The sequence below is a fragment of the Heteronotia binoei genome, chromosome 4 (genome assembly GCF_032191835.1).
Source record: "Heteronotia binoei isolate CCM8104 ecotype False Entrance Well chromosome 4, APGP_CSIRO_Hbin_v1, whole genome shotgun sequence".
Lineage (NCBI taxonomy): Eukaryota > Metazoa > Chordata > Lepidosauria > Squamata > Gekkonidae > Heteronotia > Heteronotia binoei.
The window spans coordinates 159,573,181-159,586,168 of record NC_083226.1 but is presented as its reverse complement, the minus strand read 5'-3'; the positions used below and the strand labels follow the sequence as shown (position 1 = coordinate 159,586,168).

Here is a 12,988-nt window from a genome sequence, read left to right as displayed (position 1 = left end):
CTGGTCTTATGGGGACTGTTATTCCCATTTTTTTAAGTCTCCTTCTAGCATGGTTGTGTTGTAAAGGACACATCTGTGTATTTTATTTTTCTGTGCAAAGAAAGTATTAAGAGTTTTAATAAAGACGTGTTCAGGGCTTTGTTTGTAGAACAAGTCCAGCAGGAACCTATTTGCATATTAGGCTACACCCCCTGATATCACCAGTGTTTTATATAGGTTTTTTTTGTAGAAAAATCCCAGCAGGGACAAATTTGCATATTAGGTCATACCACTTGACATCAAGTCAGCCGGAACTGCGTTCCTGTGCGTTCCTGTGCGTTCCTGCTCAAAAAAATCCCTGCATGTGTGTGATATTTGTTCATGTCTTGCAGCTCTCAAACATCTGATGTTTATTCTGTGTGGCTCTTACATTAAGCAAGTTTGGCCACCCCTGCTCTACCCACTAATCTGCAGCCCTTTCTTTATATCTGTTAAAGTCAGAGTTGCTTTATCCATTTGCACAGAAGAAATGCACATCATCTGTAGCTTTATGGCCAATGAAATGCCTTTGCACTGGGAAGTAGAGAAGCTGCAGGTTGAAAGAATGATGGTGAGGCTTCAGTGGCCCTTTAAGAATCTGGCCACTCTTAAACATTTTGAAGTTGCCAGCTCCCCCTCAATTAGAACTGCCATGAGTCATTTTTTCTGACCGGCTTTCATTGCAAGTCAGCATTTACTGCCTGCTCCTTTTTCCACTACATCATATTTGCCAGACTACAAGTTGGAACAGAGCAGTAAAATAACGAACAATAAAACCGAGCAGAAATGGTCACATTTATTGTGCTGAGCCCAAAACGGTGCTCTTTAAGGCCAAGGCAACCTTCTGTTTTATTTGACACACTTATTGTTTTGTCACCTGCTCAATAGAAGCACATTTTCACACCATATAAATGAGGTTACGCTCTCATAAGGCACAGTTAATCACGGGGAGTTGTTCCAGGGCCCAGAAGTGACATTGGCAGACAGGAGAATCCAGGCTAGCCATCTGTCCCCCCATGCCAACCACATGCCCCCCCCCAAGAGGTCACAAGCAGGGAATCATAAAGATTCTAATTCTTCTATAATCCACCAAGTCCAGATGCAGAATATGAAAATCTCCCCACTAAGATTTACCCAGGAACATAATTTACATGCAGGGCTTTTATTTTTTGTAGAAAAAGCCCAGTAGGAACTCATTTGCATATTAGGCCACCACCCTAACATCACCATTGTTTCACATAGGACTTTTTTGCAGAAAAAGCCCAGCAGGAACTCATTTGCATATTAGGCCACACCCCCTTACACCAAGTCAGCTGGAACTGTGTTCCTCTGCGTTCCTGCTTTAAAAAAACCTGCTTGCATGGCAGACTAACGTCTGGGAGCTACAGGCTGGAATCTCCCACTTGGCTCTGGATGAATTTTGGGCCTGTCACTCAATCTCATCCCAGCCTGCCTCACAAGGCTGCTGTAGAGATAAAATGGAGAAAGGGGGGAGAACATTGTAAGATGTTTTCAGTCTCCCTTTGGGAGAAAGACAGGGCATAAATGAAGTAAGTAAATAAATAAATGCTACCCAACACCCTTTCCCCAGAGCCAGAGATCTCATAGGGTTACAGGGGCCATTCCAAGAATTCTTTTGGTTTTCCTCATCTGCTTCAGTGCAGAGTACAAAAAATGTGCTCCTTCATTTATTCTCTGCTCTTATGACTACAGTCTTCTTGAGCAATAGCAGTTTAACAACCTAGCAGCACTAAGGAATTATGTTAATGGCAGTAAATAGTAACAACAACAATGACGATGATAGTAATAACAGTAAATACACCTATAATAGCTAAAACATCAGATTATCAGTCTAACGATCTACTGAATTTGAGTGCATAAGAAAAAAACAACTTAGCAACAGCCAGAGTAATTTCTTGGCTGCTTCCAGCCAAAGGTGTCTGTAATTTGTAGTGGGCTGGAAGACCAGCCAGATCCTTTGAGGCAGGGGGCAGGGAGATAACTCTATATTTTCAACCATCCAGTAAGTAGTGGAGCAAACTATCAAGACTCCCTGTGTCAAGCTGCAACATGCTTCTTCAAAAGAACTTTATAGGTAGCATCCAACATGAGACTGTATTGAATATGTGATGAATTCTAATTCAGCAATGTCCTTCCCCCAGGGTTTAACAGGGACCTTGGATTCCTATCTCATTACAGGTGCGAACAACTTCCAGATTCTACCCCTGACAGATGTTAAGGTGAACAACTCATTCTTTGCCCTTATGGATTATGCCTACTCTTGCAATGAACCTACACGCTTATTCATGACCACTTTTATTCCACATTTCCATTTTATATTCTGAAACACGTCCTGCTGACAACATGGTGCTTATTCCTCTTGATCTTTCTCTGTTGTCGTTTTGGAGAGGCCATGAGGCATTTGTGCTCATCTTTCATGTGTGAAAAGCATAAAAAAGATAAAGGAGGCAGGTGGGATTTTAAAAAATGCACTAAATCAGTGCATTCATCATGCATAACAATGTGCACAGAATGCATAAAAACCAATACCTGTACAAAAGCTTGAAGGAGGCAAACTCAGCATCTAAAAGAGAAAACTACAGATGAAGGAAGGAAGGAAGGAAGGAAGGAAGGAAGGAAGGAAGGAAGGAAGGAAGGAAGGAAGGAAGGAAGGAAGGAAGGAAGGAAGGAAGGAAGGAAATACTGAAGGCCAACAGTTCATAACTTCCAAATAAAAATTTAAAAGACACTTTATAGGAAGTTTAACCATAGGGGGAGAAGAGAAGTGGATCTATCTATCCTGTATGTAGTACATACTGTTCAGCAGCATTCGAAGCACCAAATCACTAGGTGGCAGTGTGGGTACAATGCAAAAGAACATGTATCTTTTCAGTGATATGAAAGGTGTAGGTAAATGATCCATTGCTAAGGTTGCCAAGTTGCCAACTCAGCGTTGGGAAATTCCTGGGGGTGTGGCTGGGGAAGGCAGTGTTTGGGGGGGAGGGACCTCAGTGGGGTCTAATGGTATAGAGAACACCCTTCGAAGCAGCCATTTTCTCCAAGGGGACTAATCTCTGTCAACTGGAGATCACTTGGAATACTGGGAGATCTCCAGGACCCAGCTGGAGCTTGGCAACCCTAGGAGGAGCCACATCCCATTGGAGTCATGTAGTGGATATTCTTTATAAAGGTCAAGAGTCCTAAGCAGGCCTAGATTCTAGTTTTCTCAGATCCTTATTTTAAAAAATGAACAGGGATGGAGGTTATGGAAAGAAGGCGCAGGAATGGATATTGGAACCTTGCTGAAGCTGAGTCTGGATGCAGGGCTTTTTTTGTAGCAGGAACTCCTTTGCATATTAGGCCATACCCCCCTGATGTAGCCAATCCTCCTGGAGCTTACAGTAGGCCCTGTGAGAAGATCCCTGTAAGCTCTTGGAGGATTGGCTACATCAGGGGTGTGTGACCTAATAGGCAAAGGAGTTCCTGCTACAAAAACAAAGCCCTGTCTGGATGTATCAATATCTGGAAAGCAGTCCACCTGAGAAGCAAATACATCCTCTTTGGGTTCCATGATGGAGGAAAGGAGGGGTATAAAAGACATTCAACACACAATGGGCCTTGATCTGCTTCTGTGCCTAGTCACAGTGGGGAAAGTATCATTGTTTGCTCTTGGGCCCTCCTGTCTCTGTGATGCCTGTCCTATCCTTTGATGTCTGATAGAGGGAAGAAGAAGATATTGGATTTATATCCCGCCTTCCACTCCAAAGAGTCTCAGAGCGGCTCACAATCTCCTTTACCTTCCTCCCCCACAACAGACACCCTGTGAGGTGAAAGGGTTTTAATACAAAAAGAATATAGGGTAATGGAGAAGAATCCAAACTACCAGTTCTGGTGCCCAGAATGTCAAATAATATTTGAAACAGTGTCTTCATAAAGATACACCTCCATCAGTTCTGAAAGCACATTTCCCTGTGCTGATGTAATAAATCTACACATTTGTCTCTATAGCAGTGGAACACTGAGATGTTCAAAATGTGCAATTAGGAAATGTATAAATAAATAACAAAAGAATGCCTCTGAAGATGTGCAGTGTGACACCGTCTTACCGTTACAGGACAGCAAACAGTTTGCATGGAAGAAGAAGGCCGTGTGGGAAGGAATTTAATGGTCTGAAATCCAGCAGCCTTGAGCATACAGCCTGTTCCACCAGTTTGGGTTTTGCTCCAGGTGAACTAGTTGCACGGCTCTTTTTGATCTGGCCAACAATCTCCCTCCTAATTTGTTGTGTGTTTTTGCGAAGGAGAGCTGAATCTGCATATATGTTCAGTGGTGCATATGCACAACAGGCTCTACCTGACCATGGACAGCTCCAAGTATGATTCTCTCACCCCCTGCCCGAACCTCAGTGTGGAAGTCAATAGAAAATAAGTTCGTGTACTTCCAGAAGTCAATAGAAAAATAAGTTTATGTACGTCCATTAAAGAAAAGCCCCATAGCGCAGAGTGGTAAAGCTGCCGTACTGCAGTTGGAGCCCTCTGCTCACGACCTGAGTTCGATCCCAGTGGAAGCTGGTTCAGGAAGCCGGTTCTAGGTTGACTTAGCCTTCCATCCTTCCGAGGTCAGTAAAATGAGTACCCAGCTTGCTGGGGGGAAAGTGTAGATTACTGGAGAAGGCAATGGCAAACCACCCCGTAGAAAGTCTGCTGTGAAAAGATTGTGAAAGCAACATCACCCCAGAATCGGAAACAACTGGTGCTTGCACAGGGGACTACCTTTACCTTTTTTTTTTTTAACTTCCATTAAGACTACTACATCCTTTTCCCTAATTTCAGAGGGCAGCAGTAGAAGGCCTAGATTTGAGTCTGGTAATACCTTAGAGATAAACAAGATATTTGAGGTATAAGCTTTCACGAGTCAAAGCTCCCATAATCTCAAAAGTTTATCCCCCCCACCCTCCAATCTTATTGGTCTCTAAAGTGCTACTGGAGTTGAATCCAGCTGTTCTGCTGGAGACCAGCAATGCCTAGCTTCTGAAACTGCCCTAGAGCTGCTTCTGTTGTCAAATTCTGCATTTGGAATTCAAATCAAGAGAGAACCCTTCAGTTCTTCTTTACAGATGCCAGTGGGGTTGACTGTTCCTTTCCCCACCCCTCTGAGAAGAATGGACAAGTTGTGCTTTGGCTTTGAGACAAACATATCCAGGGATTTTTTTTGGTAGAAAAAGCCTAGCAGGGACTCATTTGCATATTAGGCCACACACCCCTGACACCAAGCCTGCTCAAAGAAAGCAGATCTATGAATATATAAACATATCTATGGTCCTGTGTGGTTTCTAGATGGATCAATCATGTGCAGAAACAAAGTTTGGAACTGGACCATTTAGTCGCTGTCTTGCTTGTTAGGTATTGCATGTGGTTTTAGATCACGATGGACAGCGGTGTTAGTCTGTCTGCAGCAGTAGAAAAAACCAAGAGTCCAGTGGCACCTTGAAGACTAACAAAATTTGTGGCAGGGGAGGAGCTTTGTGGCTTTAGCTTTTGCAACCACTTTAAAACATAACATAAGTAGGCGGGGCTTTTTATAGCAGGAACTCCTTTGCATATTAGGCCACACCCTCCTAATGCAGTCAATCTCCCAAGAGTTTACAGGGCTCTTAGTACAGGACCTACTGTAAGCTCCAGGAGGATTGGCTACACCACAGGGGTGTGGCCTAATATGCAAAGGAGTTCCAGCTACAAAAAAGCCCTGTAAGTAGGCCAAGGCACTAGTTATAATGAATGTAAATAAAAATGGGGGATGGGGTGGAGGTTATCCTTCCATTATACCAACAAAAGAGGTACCTAGGTATGAAGGGAGACACAGAGAATGTGGAAACATACTGAATAAGCCCAGCTGACACTCACAAATCAAAAATTAGGAATTGTAGATAAAACAAACCATGAGTATTCTTTTAAAACATGCCCTTCAAGCAAATATAGCCTGATCACTGGTTGGGACAGCTTGCCCTTAAGTAGATAGAAAAATAGGGGTCATTTTGTAGAAAAATAGGTGGCAGAACTTATTAGCATAAGTCATTAGCATCTGCCTCCCCCTTCAAGCCAAAAGCAACCCAATGCAAGAATGGAGAGCCCCGGGCGAGTGAGGTCTGCTTGGGCTGGCTAGAGATCCAGCCAGCCTAAGCAGGCCTTGCTCACCTGGGGCTCTCCTTGGCTGCCGCTCCCCCAACAGTCAAAAGGCCAGCAAGCCACCTGCTGCCCAAAATCACATCAGAACTGGAAAAAGGATGGTGTGGGCTTCTCCAGGGGGTCAATGAAGGCTGCCAGGGGTGTGGCAAAGCTCCTGGTGGCTGGCTGGCTGCCCACTCTCCTAATTCAAGGATTGTTATGCAGCTGCACCTACTATTCAATGGGCAAGGTAGGTGGGGAGGAGGAGGGGGAACTGTCAGAAAGGTTCAGGAGCTGTGCTCCTCTGAGCTCCTGCTGAATCTGAGGCCTGGGTATGTCTCTGGAGGAGATGCAGGTTCTTTCAGCCCTCACAAAAGCCTTGTGTTTATTGGGGAACAGCATGAGGACTTCGCATCACAGGTGTCAGGGGAGGTTTGTGGTTCCAAAGGTACACCCTGACTCTTCTGTTTGTGACCATTGTTTTCACATCCTCGAACTGCTCCATGAAGCTGCTATAGATGATGGTGTAAAAATCACATTACTTAAGCAGCTACACCTAAGTATCACAATGGAGTCCATAGCGGACAGTATAAAAATATAGATGGGGGAGAGGGCTACAGGTGGTTGTCCCTGTGTGCTGTGGTCACAAACAGAATATAGCCGGTGTGGGCTTTTTTTGAGCAGGAATGCATAGGGACACAGTTCTGGCTGGCTTGGCATCAGGTGGTGTGGCCTAATATGCAAATGAGTTCTTGCAGGGCATTTTCTATTTTAAAAAAACCCCCCTGGCCTGCGTGTGTCTGGGAGGCACAAAACTCCCCTTGCATGGGTAATGCAAAATCCTTGCGTTTCCCCCAAGAAATATGAGGACTTTGTAATACATAGATGGACCCTCAGAGGCTGGATAAAGGTATATCTGACCTTCTCAGTTCATCATTTGCACTCTAAACAAGGAGCAGAAGAAATAAGGCAAAGCATCTGTTCTTTTCTTTTTTTGCCATCAAGTTACCGGTGACTTCAAGGCAAGTGACTTTCAGAGGGGGGTTGCCATTGCCTGCCTCTGTGTAGCAACCTAGGTGGTCTCCCCCCCAAAGAGAAGAAGATGATATTGGATTTATATCCCGCCCTCTACTCCGAAGAGTCTCAGAGCGGCTCACAATCTCCTTTACCTTCCTCCCCCACAACAGACACCCTGTGAGGTGGGTGGGGCTGGAGAGGGCTCTCACAGCAGCTGCCCTTTCAAGGACAACCTCTGCCAGAGCTACGGCTGACCCAAGGCCATGCCAGCAGGTGCAAGTGGAGGAGTGGGGAATCAAACCCGGTTCTCCCAGATAAGAGTCCGCACACTTAACCACTACACCAAACTGGCTCCAAGATCGAACAAGATCAGGATAGCCTGGGCTATGTAGGTCAGGGCAAGGCAAAGTGTAGATCTTGAGAAACGAGTATTTTTTTTTCTGGATAAAAGTGCAACTCCTTCTGTCCAGAGTGGCTGCGTAGCCACCAATGACTGCGACAGGGAGCCTTATGTATGAAGGGGATCTGGAGAAGATGAAGCCTTAAGTACTTGTGAACTGCAGAGGCTGGACGCACATTGGAGCTACCTGCATCCCCCAACCCATCAGCCGCATGGACATGCCCAACCGTCCGATGGAGAAGGTTGCTGCCTTTAGCAAATCACATGTGACCCTCATGACCTGGGTGCAGCACTGAATTCCAGTGAAACAGTTTGACCTGGGAGAAGCCAATATAGGCCTCATGGATGAAAACATCTTTTCATTGACAAATCTGCACCGACAATCCCATTAAAAGGATTAAGGTTCATTAAGGACATGTTTTGTCATGTAAGTCTGCCCCGAATACGTTGGAGCTTTAAGGCCTGCACCAAAACCATGGGGCCTTTCTTGATGGCTAAAAGTTTAAATGCATCTTCTTTCACCTGTTTTAACCAGAGAGCACTCTAGCAATTTAAACAATCCTTGATGTGTTTATGGAGCCCCATCGCACAGAGTGGTAAAGATGCAGTATTGCAGTCCAAGCTCTGCTCACAACCTGAGTTCGATCTCAGCGGAAGGTTGGTTCAGGTAGCCGGTTCAAGGTTGACTCAGTCTTCCAACCTTCCAAGGTCGGTAAAATGAGTACCCAGAGTAGATGACTGGCAAAGACAATGACAAACCACCCTGTAAAAAGTCTGCACACCAGAGTTGGAAACGACTGATGCTTGAACAGGGGACTACCTTTTTACTTTTTTTTTTTAAGATGTGTTTTTATGTCTCTTCTTTGTATCCAATCCTTCTTCCAAGGAGCTGGAAACAGTTGCTGAGTTGAGGCTTGATGCACAACCAAGAAGAAGAAGCCTGCAGATTTATACCCCAGTCTTCTCTCTGAATCAGAGACCGATTTCCCACTAACCTTATGCCGCTCTCACTCTCCTCTTCTCTGTGGGGCTTCCACTGGATTTCACACTATCTGCCCCCAGCACTGTAACTCGCTCCACCTCTTTTGCACAGCAAACAAGATCCTTTAAAAACCAGTTTCTGTTTGCCGCACTAAAAAGGCAAAGCAAGTTGCAGACCCAGGGCAGATAGTGTGAAATCCAACGGAAGCCCCGAGGGGAAGAGGAGTGAGAGAGCAGAATAAGGCTAGTGGGAAATCGGTCTCTGATTCAGAGAGAAGGGTGGGGTATAAATCTGCAGTGGGAAATCGGTCAGAGTCTCAGAGTGGCTTACAGTCTCCTTTATCTTTCCTCCCCACAACAGACGCCCACTCTGTGAGGTGGGTGGGGCTGAGAGAGCTCTCACAGTAGCTGCCCTTTCAAGGACAACTCCTGCGAGAGCTATGGCTGACCCAAGGCCATTCCAGCAGGTGCAAGTGGAGGAGTGGGGAATCAAACCTGGTTCTCCCAGATAAGAGTCCGCACACTAAACCACTACACCAAACTGGCTCGCAACCAAAAGTTTCCTCTCCTCTGTTAGGGTAGCAGGTTGAAGCTGGAGCATGGATTTTCATGTCCCTTCACTCCGTGGCTCACTGGGGCTCAGTAGTAGAGCACCTGCCTGGCATGCAGAAAATCCAGGTTCAACAACCGGCATCTCCTGTTAAAAGGAGACCCTGGACAGCCACTGCCAGCTTAAGTAGACAGTATGATGCCCTGAGCTGGATAGCCCAGGAAGCCCAATCTCATCAGGTCTTGGAAGCTAAATAGGGTCAACTGTAGTTAGTACTTGGATGGGAGACTGCCCTTGAAATACCAGCAGTCAGGGGGGCAGGGGCAGGCTCTATTCAGCCACCTTCCTGAATATCTGCCAGACCCCCAGCAGGGGTCAGTCACCAGAGGTCGCCATGACTTCCAGGTGCAGATACAGAGAGAGGGAGAGAGAGAGAGAGAAAGAGAGAGGGAGAGAGAGAGAAATGTGCATTCAGGTAGACAGTATGATGATAATCTGATTCAGTGTAAGGCAGTTTCATGCATTCATACTTCCTGGATCTTTCTGGCATGCATGACTCCCTTCCTCTTCTATTTGTGTCCCACCATCCACCTTGATGCCTTCTTGATCTCCCTTTTATTAACTACCTCTGTTAAATTCTGCCTTCTACACACCCCTTTGGGATTGTAGACATGCCAAAGCCCCTCAAGTGGGTTCCCTTTCATGGGCATAACACATAAGAACAGCATAAACCCATGCAGTGGATAGACCAGGGGCGGCCAAACTTGCTTAATGTAAGAACCACATAGAATAAACGTCATATGTTTGGTAGCCGCAAGACATGAACGTTAGATGTTTGAGAGCTGCAAGACAAGGAAGGAAGACAGGAAGGAAGACAGGAAGACAGATGGGAGAAGTAGAAAGAAAGCAACTTTAACTTCAAATGCATTCTCCAAGATGCCAGCTAGTTCGGGTTGGAGAAGTGAGTTAAGAGAGAAATGCCATCTCCAAGCTGGCCAATGGGGTGGTGGGGGCTTTGAGAGCCACACAAAATATGTGAAAGAGCCAAATGTGGCTCCTGAACCACAGTTTGGCCACCCCTGGAATAGACTGTTTACATACTGCTGCTATCTATTTGAAGGGTTGCCACAGGTGATTTGTCAATTGAGTATTGATTTTAAGCTGCTTAGATTTTGTTTAGCATTTCATATTGCCTTCTTTCTGTACTTTGTCTACCTAGTTCAGGAAAATCAAATGCAGGTCGCTTCCATACAGACATTTTGCTGCAATTTGGCATTTAAACTGCAGCAGGGTTGTTGTGTTTTCTTTTTTTTATACATGCACAAGATGTCATCTCCTAATTGTCCGTTTTTTGGTTCTACCCCCACTTTGCTGCAAACTTTTTGGTTTGATATGATCTTTTTTGGAAGAATCACGCCCAGAGTACTTTTACATGCTGTTTGGACTGTGAGGAGCACATTTTTGGAGGTTCCATCCAATCAGTAGTATTTTCTGTGCCTCTGCCAAAAGCTTCTTTAGGGCTTTAAAAATTGAGAATTGCTAGTTCACTGTAGTGTTATAAAGTAAGAACTAGCGGTTGCCATGATCTGCTGGTTCCTTTGAACTCCCAGATTTTTCAAAAGTAAGTTTCTAGCCCTTTTCATTGTAGATATATAAGGGAAAATGTTCAGAAACCATGTTATAAATAGGCCTGAGCATGCAGTAATTCTGACTGCCCTGGCTGATGTCTGAAAGCAGGTGACCAAACAAACCAGAACTGACAGCTGGACACTAAAGCAGAATTTGAAACTAGGAGTAGCAATGATTTGTATTAATTATGGTTTATTACCTAATTGTCCATCTAATTGTGCTTTGTTGCTATTGGGTTCATTTTTATCCCACCGTTCCTGCAAGGAGTTCCAAGTGGCATAAACAGATCTCCCTTTCCTGTTTCTATTCTCACAACAACCCTCTGAGGTGGATCAGACTAAGGCAGGCCCATTGCTACGGGGGGCTGGGGGGGGGGCAGGCCGTGCTATTAAAAAAACCCTTCCCTATGTAGGGCCCCACCGTTGGAGGACATTCAGGACCTGCGGAAAAGGGAGGCAGAGAGAGAGAGAGAGCACATGAGAGAGCAGTAAGAGAGAGCACAAGATAAGAGTATGACAGTGAAGACAGAGAGAGAGAGAGACAGAGTGGCAGCGAGAGAGAGAGAGAGAGAGCAGCAAGAGAGAGAGGGGGACAGTAAGAGAGCAGCAACAAGAGAAAGAATGGGAGACCTGCAGCAAGAGAGGGGGGCAGTGAGGGGTAGGCAGAATGGCAGCAAGAGAGAGAATGGGAGACCTGCAGCAAGAGAGGGGGGCAGTGAGGGGTAGGCAGAATGGCAGAAAGAGAGAGAATGGGAGACCTGCAGCAAGAGAGGGGGGCAGTGAGGGGTAGGCAGAATGGCAGCAAGAGAGAGAATGGGAGACCTGCAGCAAGAGAGGGGGGCAGTGAGGGGTAGGCAGAATGGCAGAAAGAGAGAGAATGGGAGACCTGCAGCAAGAGAGGGGGGCAGTGAGGGGTAGGCAGAATGGCAGCAAGAGAGAGAATGGGAGACCTGCAGCAAGAGAGGGGGGCAGTGAGGGGTAGGCAGAATGGCAGCAAGAGAGAGAATGGGAGACCTGCAGCAAGAGAGGGGGGCAGTGAGGGGTAGGCAGAATGGCAGCAAGAGAGAGAATGGGAGACCTGCAGCAAGAGAGGGGGGCAGTGAGGGGTAGGCAGAATGGCAGCAAGAGAGAGAATGGGAGACCTGCAGCAAGAGAGGGGGGCAGTGAGGGGTAGGCAGAATGGCAGCAAGAGAGAGAATGGGAGACCTGCAGCAAGAGAGGGGGGCAGTGAGGGGTAGGCAGAATGGCAGAAAGAGAAAGAATGGGAGACCTGCAGCAAGAGAGGGGGGCAGTGAGGGGTAGGCAGAATGGCAGCAAGAGAGAGAATGGGAGACCTGCAGCAAGAGAGGGGGGCAGTGAGGGGTAGGCAGAATGGCAGCAAGAGAGAGAATGGGAGACCTGCAGCAAGAGAGGGGGGCAGTGAGGGGTAGGCAGAATGGCAGAAAGAGAGAGAATGGGAGACCTGCAGCAAGAGAGGGGGGCAGTGAGGGGTAGGCAGAATGGCAGCAAGAGAGAGAATGGGAGACCTGCAGCAAGAGAGGGGGGCAGTGAGGGGTAGGCAGAATGGCAGAAAGAGAGAGAATGGGAGACCTGCAGCAAGAGAGGGGGGCAGTGAGGGGTAGGCAGAATGGCAGCAAGAGAGAGAATGGGAGACCTGCAGCAAGAGAGGGGGGCAGTGAGGGGTAGGCAGAATGGCAGCAAGAGAGAGAATGGGAGACCTGCAGCAAGAGAGGGGGGCAGTGAGGGGTAGGCAGAATGGCAGCAAGAGAGAGAATGGGAGACCTGCAGCAAGAGAGGGGGGCAGTGAGGGGTAGGCAGAATGGCAGCAAGAGAGAGAATGGGAGACCTGCAGCAAGAGAGGGGGGCAGTGAGGGGTAGGCAGAATGGCAGCAAGAGAGAGAATGGGAGACCTGCAGCAAGAGAGGGGGGCAGTGAGGGGTAGGCAGAATGGCAGAAAGAGAAAGAATGGGAGACCTGCAGCAAGAGAGGGGGGCAGTGAGGGGTAGGCAGAATGGCAGCAAGAGAGAGAATGGGAGACCTGCAGCAAGAGAGGGGGGCAGTGAGGGGTAGGCAGAATGGCAGCAAGAGAGAGAATGGGAGACCTGCAACAAGAGAGGGGGGCAGTGAGGGGTAGGCAGAATGGCAGCAAGAGAGAGAATGGGAGACCTGCAGCAAGAGAGGGGGGCAGTGAGGGGTAGGCAGAATGGCAGCAAGAGAGAGAATGGGAGAC

The 12,988-nt window shown here is 46.9% G+C and overlaps 1 protein-coding gene across 1 annotated transcript in view; it reads right to left on the bottom strand.

Annotated features, from left to right (window-relative positions):
- The window catches only part of CPLX4 (complexin 4), a 33,760-nt gene that overhangs the window by 1,125 nt on the left and 19,647 nt on the right, over positions 1-12,988 (bottom strand). The window lies entirely within an intron of this gene.